Below are 16,024 nucleotides of genomic sequence, written 5' to 3'. Positions count from 1 at the left end.
TGAAGTAGAGAAAAGTAGTGGCAAAAAACCTGAAATCTTGAAGAAGAATACTTTTTATCATATTAGTACGGAATCATACAGAGGAAGATTAAACAATGAGGGTAGACATTTATTATCATCTATTTCAATTCAATCTCTTTTCATAAAGAACGAGAAAAGAATGGGACATTAAAGAAGGAAATATGGTCAAAAAGGAGGAAAGGATACGACACAGGTTGTGATAGAAAAATTCATCATCGGGTAAAAGAAAAATAAGTGTTATCAAGACTAAATATTTCAATGAGTATAGACTATCTTCGGACTAACGATTATGGTTCACGATTATGGTTCTTAGTAAATAAACTTAGTAATCGAATTCATTTCATCGTCGTCAAAGACGAATCGAAACGGGGGCTGAGGTGGGATTTAGCCCACCACTATTTTTTTAATATATATATATATATATATTAAAAAGTTAAAATTTACCTAAATATTGTATATATACCTTCTAATTTATAATGGCTTTCTTTTTTATTCTTCTTTTCAGTCTTTTCAAGTAATTTACAAGTAAATAGTGATGTTAAATTTTATTTTTATTCAATAGTTTCCTTCTCTAATTCATTTTTTATATAAATTTTAGATTTTTTTTCTAATTACATTTGGAGAGTAAACGAAGTCTAGTAAAATAATGTTGGAAAAAATTAGTAGTACTTGGGCGATGTTAAAACAAAAGTGAAGGTACTCAATTCTCATTTTGAATTTAAACTGCCAACTAGAGTAGAAGAAAATTTGTTAAAAAATGAGAATATGTAGTGGTTGGAAACTACATAGGGAAGAACATAGTATCCTTCGCAGTCACCAAAAAAGTCTTAATAAAACAATGACACAAAAGTCAAGAGAATGTTTCTTCCAACATACATGATATCTATTTTCTGCAGTTCAATAAATGAACAAACTTGGTAGATATTCTGACATATGGACATACTCATATTAGATCAACCTATATGAAGATTAAAAAATGGTTTGAATGATTGAACTTGCTAAGATAACTAAAGTAAACAACCCATATATGGTTTAAGATTTGCAACATTCCAACACACAAGTACAATGCAACAATTTTAAGTCACTTTGCAAGTTTATTGGGGAAACCATTATACATGGACCTAATTACAGAAAGAAAAAAGCAACTCACATTTTCTAGAATAAGCATTTAAGGGAATCCTCGAAATACGCTGCTAAAAAACATGACAGTAGTTGACATGAAAGGAAAATCTACAGTCATGAAAATTTTATATGAATGGAGGATACATATGTGTGCTTTCTGAAATATTTTTTAACATACTAGAACTAAATATGCAAAATCAATTGAGGAATAACAGAAAATCCTGAAATCCCAAGAATAAAAAAAATTAAATGAAAATGATGAATCAAGAATCAAAGTGAATATTATGGAAGTTAAAGACAATTAGCAAGAAAAAAATGTAGAGGAAGAAATCAAGGAAGAATCAGAGAAGGAAGAAAGAAATGTTGTAGAGAAAGAAAATAAGATAGATTCAGATATTGAAGAAAGCAATAAAATTGATGAAACAAGGGATGTTGAAGAAGATAAACCTAAAGACAAGGAAGAGGAAGAGGAAGAGGAAGAGGAAGAGGAAGAGGAAGAGGAAGAGGAAAAGATAGAAGCAGATGATGAAAGTAAAGAAGAAACTAAAGTTAATGATCCTCAAACACTTAAAACTGAAGTAGAGAAAAGTAGTGGTAAAAGACGTGAAATCCTGAAGAAGAATACCTTTTATCATTTTAGCACGAGCTCATACAGAGGAAGATTAAACAATGTGGGTAGACATGTATTATCATCTATTTCAATTCAATCTACCTTCAAAAAGAACGAGAGAAGAAGGGGACGTGGAAGAATGCAATATGGTAAAAAAATGTGGACATAGATACAACACGGGTTATGATAGAAAGATTCATCCTCGGGTAGAGGGAAAAAGTGTTATCAAGACCAAATATGTAAAGAGCTAGAATTTTTTCTATTTTTTTTTAATTTGAATAATCATTAATTTAAGTATATATATTGATTGCATATTTGATTGAATATACAACCATGACAATGCATCATTTTAGCATCACTCAATACATTTTTTTAATAAAAAAAAATCATTCGACTCAATTAATAGTGATGGCAATAGGTCTGAGTTTTGTCAATAATTGACAAATAGTGAACGATATAAAATTTATGTTATTTTGACTAGATTGATTCATCTTGTTTTAATATTACCATTTATTACCGCTATTATTCAGAGCACATTTTCAGCCGTGAAGAAGGAATTTCGAAATAAAGATGATGATAATTGTTTTACTAATTACTTGATACTCGACATTGAACGAGATTTAATTAAGGATATATAAAAATATTTTATTATTGATTATTTTTGTTTTTAAAATATCGTAGAACTCAACTTATTTAATATAACATCTTTTATATATATATATATATATATATATATATATATATATATATATATATATATAATTATATAAAAAAGCCCACTACAACTAGACTTTCTAAATCCGTCTCTACTCGTTGTAATTGAACACTTACATACATCTCATACATTTTCTTAGTTAATGATTATAATTTAAACTAATTGATGACTTTGTACACCAGTTTAACACGCGTACATATATTCTTTCAAATTCATATGAAATTAATGAGGATAATACTTCTCTTACACTCATTCACATTCTCCTAAATTTAAATCTTGTTTTCACGAAACCAATGATATACATGTTTTGAAAAGAGAAGAATCATCACAAATGAAGAAAAAGAACTCATTGAAGAACAAGTAAACATTTCACATTTTTTTTCCGGAATGGCTCCCAAATTATTTATTTTGTAATTAATATTTAAATAGTTAGTATAGAAAAAAAAAACAAATAAAATCTATAATGAACAAAAAAAAAAAAAAGAAGATAAAATCTTATAAAATTATTTTAAAATTAGTATTTTATATTCATCACAATTAGAATTCTTTTAAAAATTGGTAAAGTAAAAAATTAAAGTGATTTTATTTTTATTTGATATTAAAAATGTTATTGAACTAGATGATGAAAAGTGGATAAATAAGTAATATTTGATATACAATTATAAAAAAAAATTCTGGTAAACATGATTACTTTTTACTTTTGACCAAATGAAAAACATATATAAAAATAAGTACGATGACAAAATATTTATATTTTTTTAGTTACTTTGTAAATTATATGTTTAAGAAAACTGAAAATTATCAAATTAATCTTATAATAAATAAGAATGATATATTTATTTAGAATTTGATATTCTATTATTGAGATAGTTGCCAAAAAAAACCAATAAACGGGGGACTAGCAACTATAATAACACATACATTTGGTTATAATTAAACCTTCACATTGACCATAAGGGTCGCCTTCTCTATTGCAAACAATAGAACAACCCGCATTCGTTACACATAGACCGTGGTAAGTTGCACTCGGTTTTTTGCAAATAGATGCTGCTTCAACTAACATTACTCCAGTATTATCTTCTGCATAAACAATAAACCAAAAATATTTTATTAAAAATTTTATTATGACATTTTAAAAGAATTTTAGTAGAGAAATAATAAACTTACTCATTATAAAAAGAGCTAGCAATAATATAAGACAAACTAATTTATCCATGTTATTTTATAATAAATAAATATGATATAAGTTTATTATGGTGAGTAAATTCAAGAATGAGAGATCTCTATTTAAAATGAAAAGAATAGTAGATTTTTATAATGTAAAATTTTCAAAAGATTACATGAATATTCACCTCCACATCTAACCAAATTTCACATACTTATCTTTAACATATTTGGATTATAATAATAAAAATGATATTATTATTAAATGGTTAGAATTTAAATTCACCCAAATCCAAAAACAGAATTCACATATTTATCTTATACATATTTATATTATAATAATATAAATACTATAAAAAAATTAAACATTTAGATTCTCAAAATCAAAAAAGATTTCACTTACTAATCTTTTATATATATTTAGAAATAAAATATTTAAAAGATTGCATTTGGTTAATGATCTTCTCATTAATTAATTAATTTAACACTTTTTTTTATATATTTTTAATTCATTTCAAGAGTAAAACATAAATACATAATATCTTAAATTAAATAAATAAATAACTTACATCATTATATTAATTTAAATATATATATATATAGTTACCTATTTTTATTTTTTATTTCTTATTTTTATATATAAGAATTCTTATTATTTTTTTTCATTTATATTTTTCATATACATCAATATTTATATATATATATTCTCTCTCAATATATTTTTATATTTATATATAATATTCTCTTTTTATTTATTTATTAATATATATATATATATATATATATATATATCAGCACTACAAAAATATATAAAGAAAAATTTATTTATACATATATATATTATATTTATTTTTTTAAAAATTTTATCAAATTTTATACTTATATATTTAATAGTTTCTTTATAAATTATTACTACTCATAATTTTAATTCACAAAATATGATAGGATCGGCTTTATCGTTAGAGACAGGGTCTGGCTATGGATGAAGGCTTATGAAAAACGGTTTGATTGAAATCCTATTAGAGATTTAATTCACTTTCTATTCTACGCAAACACTTGTAAACACTTGAAACAGAATCAAGGCGGAATTGTTTACTTGGGTTTGAAGCTCAAGATGAAAGATGAAAAGATGACAGAAATGAAAGAACACAGCAGTTTGTTTATGGATGTTCGGAGAAACTCTCCTACGTCACCCCTTCTTCCAACCACTGGAAGGATTCACTATAATATGATTAGAATCAAATGCAGTTTGCACACACTTAGTTCACTATTGAACATAACACACTTTGTTCAATTTACAAGATGAAGAATATGACTCAGCTAAAGGTGTTTTTAATTCTAGCTCTCTCTTAATTCACACTCAGTACAATCAGGAAAGCATCTTCACAGTATAAGGATTAATTTCTCTCTCTAGAATAGCAAAAAAAATTATCAATTGACTCTTTGTAAAATCTGGCAGTTCGTAAGACTAATTGTCCGTTGTCCTTGAGATTTGTTAAATACTGGGCAGGGGCTAACGGTCGAATCTTTTAGAATGATACGTGGCACTCTTCCATTGGAAAGCCTCCATTGTACACAGTAGGTTCTGTGTAAAAGGATCGTGGCCGTACACCACTAGTAGTGCGCCGAATATTCCATCAGAGATGTACCTACAAAACAAGTAATATGAGGAAAAATTCTCTTATGTGGCATTTGTTGGTTAGTTGCATACAGCTGTTGTACTGATCTTCACTAGAAAGTGGAGCAGGAGTAGGGTACAACTATAGCACGTGGGTAGGCGGGTGTTAACTTCAAGCATACTGCTTAAGTTTAGCATTAGACGTATTTCAGTTAGACGGATTGTGAAAATCAGTCTAATGAAATTTAAACATCCCCGTCTAATAACAGAGTCAATTAGACCGTCTGGTCTAATAGAATTAGACTTACGTCTAATTTCAGTCACTTCAGACTAATCTGAAGGAGTTAGACTCACGTCTAACTTTCACTAATTAGACTACACGTTTAAGTATCCAATAACTATTATACTGCACGTCTAACTCCACTGAGTTAGACTGCACGTCTAATTTCGGTTCTACCTCAGACTAATCTAAAGGAGTTAGACTCATGTCTAACTTTCACTAATTAGACTACACATCTAATTATCCAATAACCATTAGACCGCACGTCTAACTCCACTAAGTTAGACTGCACGTCTAATTCCGTTTCTACCTCAGACTAATCTGAAGGAGTTAGACTCACGTCTAACTTTCACAATCCATTAGACTTCACATCTAACTCCATTGAGTTAGACTGCGCGTCTAATTCCGCAAATATATTAGACTGCACGTCTAACTCCACTAAGTTAGACTGCACGTTTAATTCCGCAAATATATCATCAGACTGCACATCTAACTCCACTAAGTTAGACTGCACTTCTAATTCCGAGATCTATTAGACTGCACGTCTAACTCCACTTAGTTAGACTGCACGTCTAATTTTATGCATTCATTAGACTGCACCTCTAACTTCGCTGAGTTAGACTGCACGTCTAATTCTGTGTATTCATTAGACTACACGTCTAATTCTATTTATCTAATGTCAAAAATCGGTCTGATGACCCTCATTAGAGCCAAGTCTTATGAAATATGATTTCGATACACCTACATCAAAACGCATAATTTATTTCATCATCAAAATTCCAATGGTTAAATTATTTTCAACACTTAGTCAAAATAATTTGACCCAACAAAATATATATAATATATATATATATTATTTTCTTATATTTTCATAAACTACTCTATATAAAATAATTTAAGTCAAATATGAAATATAACATGATTAACTTGTCATCCTAGTTAACTTAAATATATATATATATTTATATATATATATATATATTTATAAATATTTATTATTTTATTATATTCTTGTTTTTCATTTATTATTATTATACATGGACTCAATTATTGAAGGAAGAGAATAACTTACCTTTTCTAGAATAAGTATTGAAGTGCATCCTCGAAGTACGCTACCAAAGAACATGACAGTAGTTGACAGGAAACGAAAGTCTATAGTAATGGAAATCCGATATGAATGGAGGCCATGCATGTGTGTTTTCTGTAATACTTTTCAACATGTTAACACTAAATGTGCAAAAATAATTGAGGAAGAGTATAAAATCATAATGGCCCAAGATGAAGAAAAACAGAAAAAAAATAAAATCAAAGAATCAAGGGCATATTGAGAAAATTAAAGAAAATTAGCAAGGAAAATATATAGAGGAAGAAATGAAGGAAAAATTAGAAAAGGAAGAAAGTAATGATGTAGAGAAAGAAAGCAAGGTAGAATCAGATAATGAAGAAATCAATGAAATTGATGAAAAATGGGATTCTGAAGAAGATAAACCTAAAGGCAAGGAAGAGGAAGAGCCAGAAGATGAAAGCAAAGATACAACAAAAGATAAAAATAAAGAGGAAACACGAAAAACTGAAGTAGAGAAAAGTGGTGATAAAAACCCTGAAATCTTGAAAAAGAATACATTTTATTATGTTAGTACGAGTTCATATAGAGGAAGATTAAACAATAAGAGGAGACAAACATCACCATCTGCTTCAATTCAATCTCCCTTCATGAATAACGCGAGAAGATTGGGACGTGGAAGAATGCAATATGGTCAAAAGGCAGATATGGAGACAACATAGGTTGAGATAACTAGATTGTAGTCTTTGTTTATTTTAATCTGTGTTTTGTAATGTGATTTGATTGCCAACATTAAGAAATTTTTGGGTCCTTTGTTTGTCATCTTACTATCAAAACTAGGGTTTGTCTAGTTTTAAATATTGACCCCTCCCACTTTTGGAATTTTTAATAAAATTGTGTTAAACCGTGTGTCAAAAAAAAATTAATAAAATAAAAATAATATAAAGAACAATAATTCAATGTTTGATATAGACTGTCCAAAGTAGTTATAAGATTAAATCAGAATTTGATTTTAAAACAAACAAATGTCAGTTCATATGGAGAAGACATCATAGATAGCTTATATATATAATTATCTATTATTTAAATTGAGAGTTTTTTTCACTGTTTATTAATGAGGTCTTGTTCGGTTTGAGTTATTTTAATAACTCATACAAAATCAAACAATATTTCACTCTTCTCTCATCCATCACATCACCCAATGAACACTTAACTATATCTCTCACTTTTTTTTAGTTAATGATTATAATTTAAACTAAGTGACGACTTTGTGCACGAGTTTAACACGTGTGCATCTATTCTTTCAAATTCATAGAAAATTGATAAGGATAATATTTCTCATAGACTCATTCACATCCTCCTAAATTCACATATCGTTTTCATGACGCTAATGATTTACATGTTTTGAAAAGAGAAGGATCATCACAAATGAAGAAAAAGAACTAATCGAAAAACATTCAAACATTTCACATTTCTTTTTTTTTTGTTTCGAGAATGGTTCACCAAATGATTTGTTTTGTAATTTAATATATTTTTTTGGGAAAAACGACTTAGCGTCATTTCATTAAAAATTCCCAAAAATGGGAAAAAAACCACGAGTTTAAGAGATCATTCTAGACAGGCCTAGAATGTTTTCGAAGTCGTAACATTCGGAGTAAAAGCTAAAAAGCTAAAAACGTAAATGAATTATATGATTACAATGCTTTCAATTCTAGTGAGTATAAAAAACGGTAAATTTCAGTTCCTACAGATATTCCAGTTCTGCTCCGTACTAGGAATTCTTGTCCACGTTCCCGCGAGGGCGCTGCAATCCGATACAATATCTTTCCATAACTTTTCAATGCTCCTGCGGGTTCTGTCATATACCCTTAAATTCCATTCTTACCAAATGTTATACACCACTACTCCAAAGCCGCACTTGAACACGCTTGTTGCAAATCTATTTCTCTTGGCTTTGAGTAGTGCTGCATCTTTGATTTCATTTCATTCTCTCGGGAAATTGATCAGCTCCAGGCTTTTATAAAATTTGTCCCAAAGCTCTGAAGCAATACAGTAGCTCCCGAATAGGTGATCTATGGTTTCTTCATTTCCTCTACATAGAAGACAGTTCGTGTCCGGGATGCTGATATACTTGCTGATACGATTACGAGTATTGAGTCTTTCCCAAAAGGTGAGCCATAAGATGAACTGGTGTCAAGGGATAATCTTCGTTGACCATACAAGAGGAGCCCATTCTACTTTCTGTGCTTTTCCCGGGTTACCTCCCATATTTTTCTTCGATACCAGCTTCCCATTGTCCTCAGCTTTCCATTCATGAATATCCGGTCTATCGTGTAGTTATATGTTACTTATATGATCAAGTATCCTCTGTCCTTCTAGATTTCTTCTCAGGAGTGAGTCCCAATTTTCGCCTTTAATGTCTCTAATTTTCGTTTTTGTGTAATCCCTTGTGATGCGGGTATTTTGAAACTCCTCCTTGTGGATGATAGGTTGGTTTTCGATCTAGGGGTCGTGCTAGAATATAGTGTATTTCCCGTCCCTTAGCCGGATGTCATAAGAATTTGCAATATCGCTTCTTAGTTTAAGAATCTTTTTTAGAGACTAGCTCATACCTTCATGAATTTTGCAGGTCCTGATGCTGGTTTCGTATTTCATAAACCTCGTATGCACTCATTTGATCCATAGTGGCTCCTGATTGCGCTCTAAAGCCAACAGATGCTTGAAAGTAAAAGCCTTATTCCACTCGATATAGTTCTTCAAGCCGATGCCTCCCTCGTCCTTCGGTTTGAAGAGAGCGGTCCATTTGACTTTTTTTCCTCCTTTTCTGCTACTGCCCCAGATAAATTTCCTCATTAGTGTATCGAGCTCCTTCATTACCTTCTTCGGAATGACCATTTGCTACGCCCAGTAACCAACTATGCCCATGACCATTGTTTTGATAAGTTCGATCCTCCCTACATAAGAAAGTTTTTTCGCTGCCCAACTAGATATCGTGTTTTTCACTTTTTATATCAACAGCTTGTAGTGTGAGATCTCGATCTTCTTCGCGGTTAACGAAATTCATAAGTACGTTACGGGAAAACTTCTTTCCTTGATGCCCATGATGTTGAAGATGTCCTTCTTCGTTTCGTCATTTACGCCTCCATAAAATGCCACACTTTTGCTTTCATTAACAGTTAAACCTGTAACCTCAGAAAAGAACATTAGTGCAGCCCTAATAGTTTTAATGGAATCAATGTCTACGTGCGCTAGAATGAACAAATCGTCAACAAAGCATAAATGAGTTACCTCCTCTACCTCACAGAATGGTTGAAAGATGTATGGACGATTCTTTCCGAACATCGCGAAGATGCTCTCAAAGATCGCCATGATAGCTACAAAAAGATAAGAAGAGAGGGGGTCCCCTTGCCTTACCCCGTTTTCACCCTTGAAATATCCTCCGTGGACTCCATTGACACTAACAACAAAGCAGGATGATGAAACGCACTGCATAATCCAATCAATAAAAATCATAGGAAAAGAAGAAACAACCAGAAAGTCTCGAATGGCTTCCCATCTAACAGAGTCGAAAGCTTTCTTGATATCTATTTTGAAAGCCACTCTCGGGGATATTTTCTTATTCCCGTAGCCTTTTAAAAGGCTCTGAATGAGAAGAATATTATGAGAGATTATCCTACCGGGGATGAATGCAGATAGGTTAAGATTTATAATTTTTCCTATGACATTTTTAAATCGTTTAGAAATGATTTTTGAAATTATTTTATAAATCACATTGTAGTAGGAAATTGGTCTAAAATCTTGTACTTTCTCGGGTACTACAGTTTTGGGGATCAAAGTTAAGACCACTGTATTCTATTGCTTTAACATTTTCCTGTTCTTGAAAAACTCCAGAACCCCATCAATAACGTCTTTACCCACAACCGACCAATTGTCTTTGAAGAACTGTGCATTAAACCCATCAGGACCCGGGCTTTTATTCCCATCAACACTAAACAGAGCTTCTTTAACCTCAACCCTCGTGACCACCCTTATGAACTCGCGACCATCTTCTGCAGAAATTTTCCTATCAAAAATTTGATACAAGGTATTCAGGTGACTTTGATACTGCTTTCTTGTACTCATAAGTTGCTTATAAAAATCGATAGCCAAATCTTGTACACCCTTTTGACCCTGAACATATTTACCATCATCATTCTTCAGCCTGTATACATTGTTTCTCATGTTTCTAGCCTTACATTTTCTATAGAAGAAAGTTGTGTTTTTGTCACCCAACGAGAGCCAACTTTGTCTTGATTTCTGTCTAATAAAATTCTCTTCAAGAAGACTCAGCTTCCTGAAATTTTCAAGCGCATCCCTTTCTGTTTCATTGAGTTGTTCATCATTATCATCCCTTAATAAACTTTTCTGAACTTCTTCCAATTCTTCTCTAGCAGCCAGAACTCCATTGGAGATATTGTTGAACTTCTTTTTGTCAAATCTTTGGAGATGATTCTTCAAGAGTTTAAGCTTCTTAGAAACCCTGTACATGTTGGATCCCCTAACATTTGTAGACCATACGCTTTCGAGAATACCCTTGAATTTGTCGTTTTCCATCCAAAAATTGAAAAATTTAAAAGGCCTTTTCAACTTTTCTTCCTTTCCCTAGAACCATTTAATTGGTAGTGATCAGATATACCCAGATTTAGAACATGAAGTTGACTTCTCGGAAATTGGTTAATCCAATTCTCATTTACCAGGCATCTGTCAATTCTCCTTCTTCTAATTTGCTTATTCCCTCTCGTAGAAGACCAAGTGAAGAAATTCCCAGAATTAGTAGACTCGATACAACCCATATCTCTGATACAGTCATTAAAGTCAATCATATCCCGAGTTATTTCAGATTCTGGGCTACGATCAGATTCGTTTCTAGTTACGTTGTAATCACCAAAGACAGCCCAAGATTTATCACTACCGATCCAGTTTCTAAGACAATTCGAGACGAGTCTTCTGTCAGTGCTTGAGTTACTTGCATAAATAATAGAAAGATTAAACAAGATTCCTATGATTCTGTCTTTAACCTCCACCAGGATTGCTTGATCATTCAAAAAGAGAGCCCTAACCTCAACAACTTTGTTATCCCAGATAACTCAGATTCTGCACGTTTTGTCATTTGAGTTGTGAATGACTTCCTAGATGCTATCAATACACATCTTGCTAACCTTCTCAATGTTCCGGCTTTTGACTTTTGTCTCAATAATACCCATAATAGTGATCTTCTGGTTCTCAATGATCCTCCTGATTTCTTTGCATTTCAGAGGGTCATTGAGTCCCCTTATGTTCCATATCACTATATTCATGAATGGATATAAGTCTTGGGTTCCTGACTTTCTAGACTTTCTTGGACCTCTTCATCAGAGAAATCGTAAGCATCACTTGTCTCGCTATCCTCAATTGATATAGCTTGATTACATGGAATACTATTGACATTGAGTGGGGGTTGTCTCACATAGATCTTATCTTCTCCCGTTATAGAGTCGGTGACTTCTGGATCCAAGATTTTTCTGCTCTGTCTTCGCTTTTCAGCTTGTTCTTCTTTTGTAGGTCTTTTCTGACTTTGAACCTCTTCACTACTGGATTCATGTTTGTTATCGATTTTAATTCGCCCCACTTCACTGCCTTATTCAAGACCAAATTGTCTTCTTCTGCATTTAATCTTTTAATTTCACAAAACCCAAGATTTTCTAGTTCATTCTCAAGAGCTTCTTTATTGCTTGTTGGTTTTTCAATATCTTTTTGTCTAGGATTTTCTTATTCATTATCTCGAAAGGTGGCTCTTAGCCCATGGATCGGGTCAATTCGAATTCTGATGACATTGCTTTTTTGGTTCCTGCTTGCATTCCTAGAATTGTGAAGAGTGAACTCACGACCTATTGGAGTGCCATCAGACCCAATTTTGTTTGTTTCATATGGACCAAGTATTCCCCGTCCCATAGATCTTTGAATTCCAGAAACTTTAGAACCAGAACATTTTTCATCAAGACTGGTAGTAGCAAGTCCGATAGTTTGAGTAGTATCCGAATCAACAAGTCCAGGACCAGGCTTAACATGGCCAATATGGCTAGGTACAGTAGCATTATGAGAAGCTCTAGGACTGGTGTGGCTATGTCCATCTTTATTAGGACTGATATCCTGACCAGGATCAACGTTTTGAACAAGACTTATTCTTGAGAAAATAGAATCCCTAGGATCGATGCCCTGAACATGACCGATAGGATCAGCGTTAGCAGGGCCAGCTTGTACCCTTACCCACTTCATTCTTTTTCCTATCTTCTTCCTTACCCTTATCTGTTCTTGATTTTGGTTGTCATCCTATCATTATCAGTGTGTTCATTAATGTTAAGTTTGGAACTGTTCACATTTCTCTCAACCTGAGCCTGGTTAGAGTCATTGATACCTCCTTCCTGAGCATTATTATTGGCCTTCAATTTTAGATTATTATTGACCGGACATTTATTCGTAGCGTGTGTGAAAGTGCTACACCATATACATCGATTTGGTTTCCATTCATATTGTACTCCAATGTCAAATAAATTTCCCAGTCTATCTTTAAGTTTAAGCTTAATTGGAAGAGAGCTACTTGGATGGATTTCGACACTAACTTTGGCCACAGATGCACACTCGTAGCATTACATTGCTGGGTCAAACATAAGTGGTTTGCCTATAATTCTTGAAATATAGGCTATGCCCATTGGGTTGCACAAGTGTGGTGGAACATTCTTGAGATTCACCCAGATTTGTTCAAGTTCAGGTGGTCTATGATTAGTATTAAGTTCCTCGCTCCACTTGTACAACTTGAATCTTTTTCCTTTGATAAAGGTATATTCACTCTCTATGATCAGCTTTATTTCGCTTTCATTCCTAAAGGATAGAAAGTAAAATCCGTGATCATTGATTGTGATCCTCTCCAGACCAGAGGATTCCCACTGACCCATCAACGTTCTTTTAACCTCAGCAAATGGTGCCTTCATGTTGCCCATAAAGTGACCAACTATGACAAACTCCCATGCCTTTACGCATTTTTCTTCAATTTCTTGTAGGAGCTCAAACCGATGTGGATGATCAAGTGTAATTACCTTTGGGTATAAGGTGTCTATCTTGAATTTCCCTTTTTCTGTATTGTTCATGGCATTTCGATTCCACACCTTTCCTTCTTGCCAGGTTTTGTTTGGGTTGCTTATGATTGTATACACTTAATTTAATATTTAAATTGTGAGTAAAGTAAAAAACAAATAAAATATATAATGAAAAAAAAGCTAAAAGTCTTTATAAATTATTTGAAAATTAGTATTTGTCTTCATCACAGTTATAATTATTATTAATATAATCTTATTTTTATTTGATCTTAAAAATGTTATTGAACTTGGCAAATTAACGTGGATAAATATGTAATATTTTGATATACAATTATAAAAAAAAAACAATTCTGATAAACATGATTAGTTTTTATTTTTGACCAAATAAAAAATATATATAAGAAATAAGTATGATGACAAAACATATACATTTTCTTAGCTAATTTCTAAATTATAAGTGAATGAAAAATGAAAATTGTCAAATTAATCTTATAATAAATAAGAATGATATATCTATTTAGAATTTGATTTTCTATTATTGAGATAGTTGGTGCAATTGTGCTATTGCATAGTAGCAAAAAATAAATAAATGGGGGACCAACAACTATAGTAACAAGTGCATTTGGTTAGAAGAAAACCTTCACATTGACCATAAACATTGACTTCTCTAGTGCAAACATCATTTCCTTTGTTATACGTAGACCATGATAAGTTTTGCTTGTGTTTTTTATAAATCTCCGTCTCAACTAACTTTACTCCAGTATTCTCCTCTACATATACAATAAATCAAAAATATTTGATTACAAATTTTATTATGACATTTTAAAAGAGTTTTATTAGAGAAATATAATAAACTATATATATATTTTTATATTCAATTTTCATATTAATTTTTATATTTATATATATAATTTTCTCTTTTTATTTATTTATATATATATAATAACACAACAAAAATATATAAATTAAAACTTATATATATATATATATTTGTTTTTTTAATAATTTTATCAAATTTTATATTTATATAAGCTTGGTTAGAATTTATCCTAATTGCGGTCTATCTGTGATAATCTCTTAGGGTTTCTACAATTACTTTGTTTTTATCATTATGGAGAAGGGAAAGAACAAAAATAATAAATTTAAAAAAGTCACGGAGTTTGTGTGCTTGAAGGAATTAAGGAAATAGGAGTCACAGATATTTAAAACATTCTTGAAGAAGTCATCAAAGAACAACAGGATAACAACACAAGAAAAGAACACCAGGGTAACAACACAAGTAAACAATCTACTCCAATTGCTGCTGAAAAAATTCCTATAGAAAATAATAGAAGAAAATAGGGGATACTGAAGGAGCTTTAAAAATACAATATAATGAAATAGCTAACTTGTTTGGGCTCAAGAATCAGATTACAATACTCCTTATACATGCAAAAAGTGAAGAAATTGTCGTTAATAAGGAGAAAATACAACATATTACAATTCAACACAACATCTATTATCTTCAAAACTGAAATCTGCTGGAAAAAAATATGAAAAAATTGTTCAATGGTCAGTTACTACAATAAAGGAGCTAATGAAGGCTCCAAAATTTAAGTCGTATACTATCAGGAGAAACTCGACATAGAAAACTAAAAAATTCTGGAAGAATAACAATGCAAAAAATGAAAAAGATCATGCATATAAAGGGAAAATATACTTGGTCAATACACAAACAAAAGTGGAGGTACTGAATTCTTCATATGAATTTAAATTGGTTACTGAAGTAGAGGAAAACTATATTTTTTTGAAGAATGGCTTACGCCATTAATTAAAAAGACCCAAAAAGAGTAAAAGGAGTACAATAGTTGAAATTGAGTTTATAATAATTTGTTCAATGTCAACACACGATAGTCATGAGGAATCCACAATTGTCTTAAGAAATACACACGGCCATTAAATCAAAGTACAAAAGTGAATAAGGAATGAAACTAGCAATCAATCAACTAAAACAAGACGATATGGGTTGATTTCCTCAAACTCGTCTCTTTTGTCTTTTCCCTTGTTCTTTCTTTTTTGTCACCCTTAGGTCTTTTTGAGATATATTTCCGGATAGAGTTCTGGCTTTTTCGTCTTCACTAGCTTATTTTGTCACTTTTTATCCTTTGAGCTTGAGTTTGGATTTGAGCGAATGTGTTGTTTCCCTTCAGGTGGTTTCTTTGACAATGTTGCGGCTTTCTTTGAATTTGGAGCTCATGGTTTTTGAGATGCTTTGTCTCGCTATCATTTACGTCGACATCGGGCTTTTCGAACCTAATCAATGGGAAAAGGGCCTCGGTT

The sequence above is a fragment of the Impatiens glandulifera genome, chromosome 1 (assembly GCF_907164915.1).
Source record: "Impatiens glandulifera chromosome 1, dImpGla2.1, whole genome shotgun sequence".
Classification (NCBI taxonomy): Eukaryota; Viridiplantae; Streptophyta; class Magnoliopsida; order Ericales; family Balsaminaceae; genus Impatiens; species Impatiens glandulifera.
The sequence above is the reverse complement of the archived record's forward strand: the minus strand, read 5'-3'. Positions refer to the sequence as shown.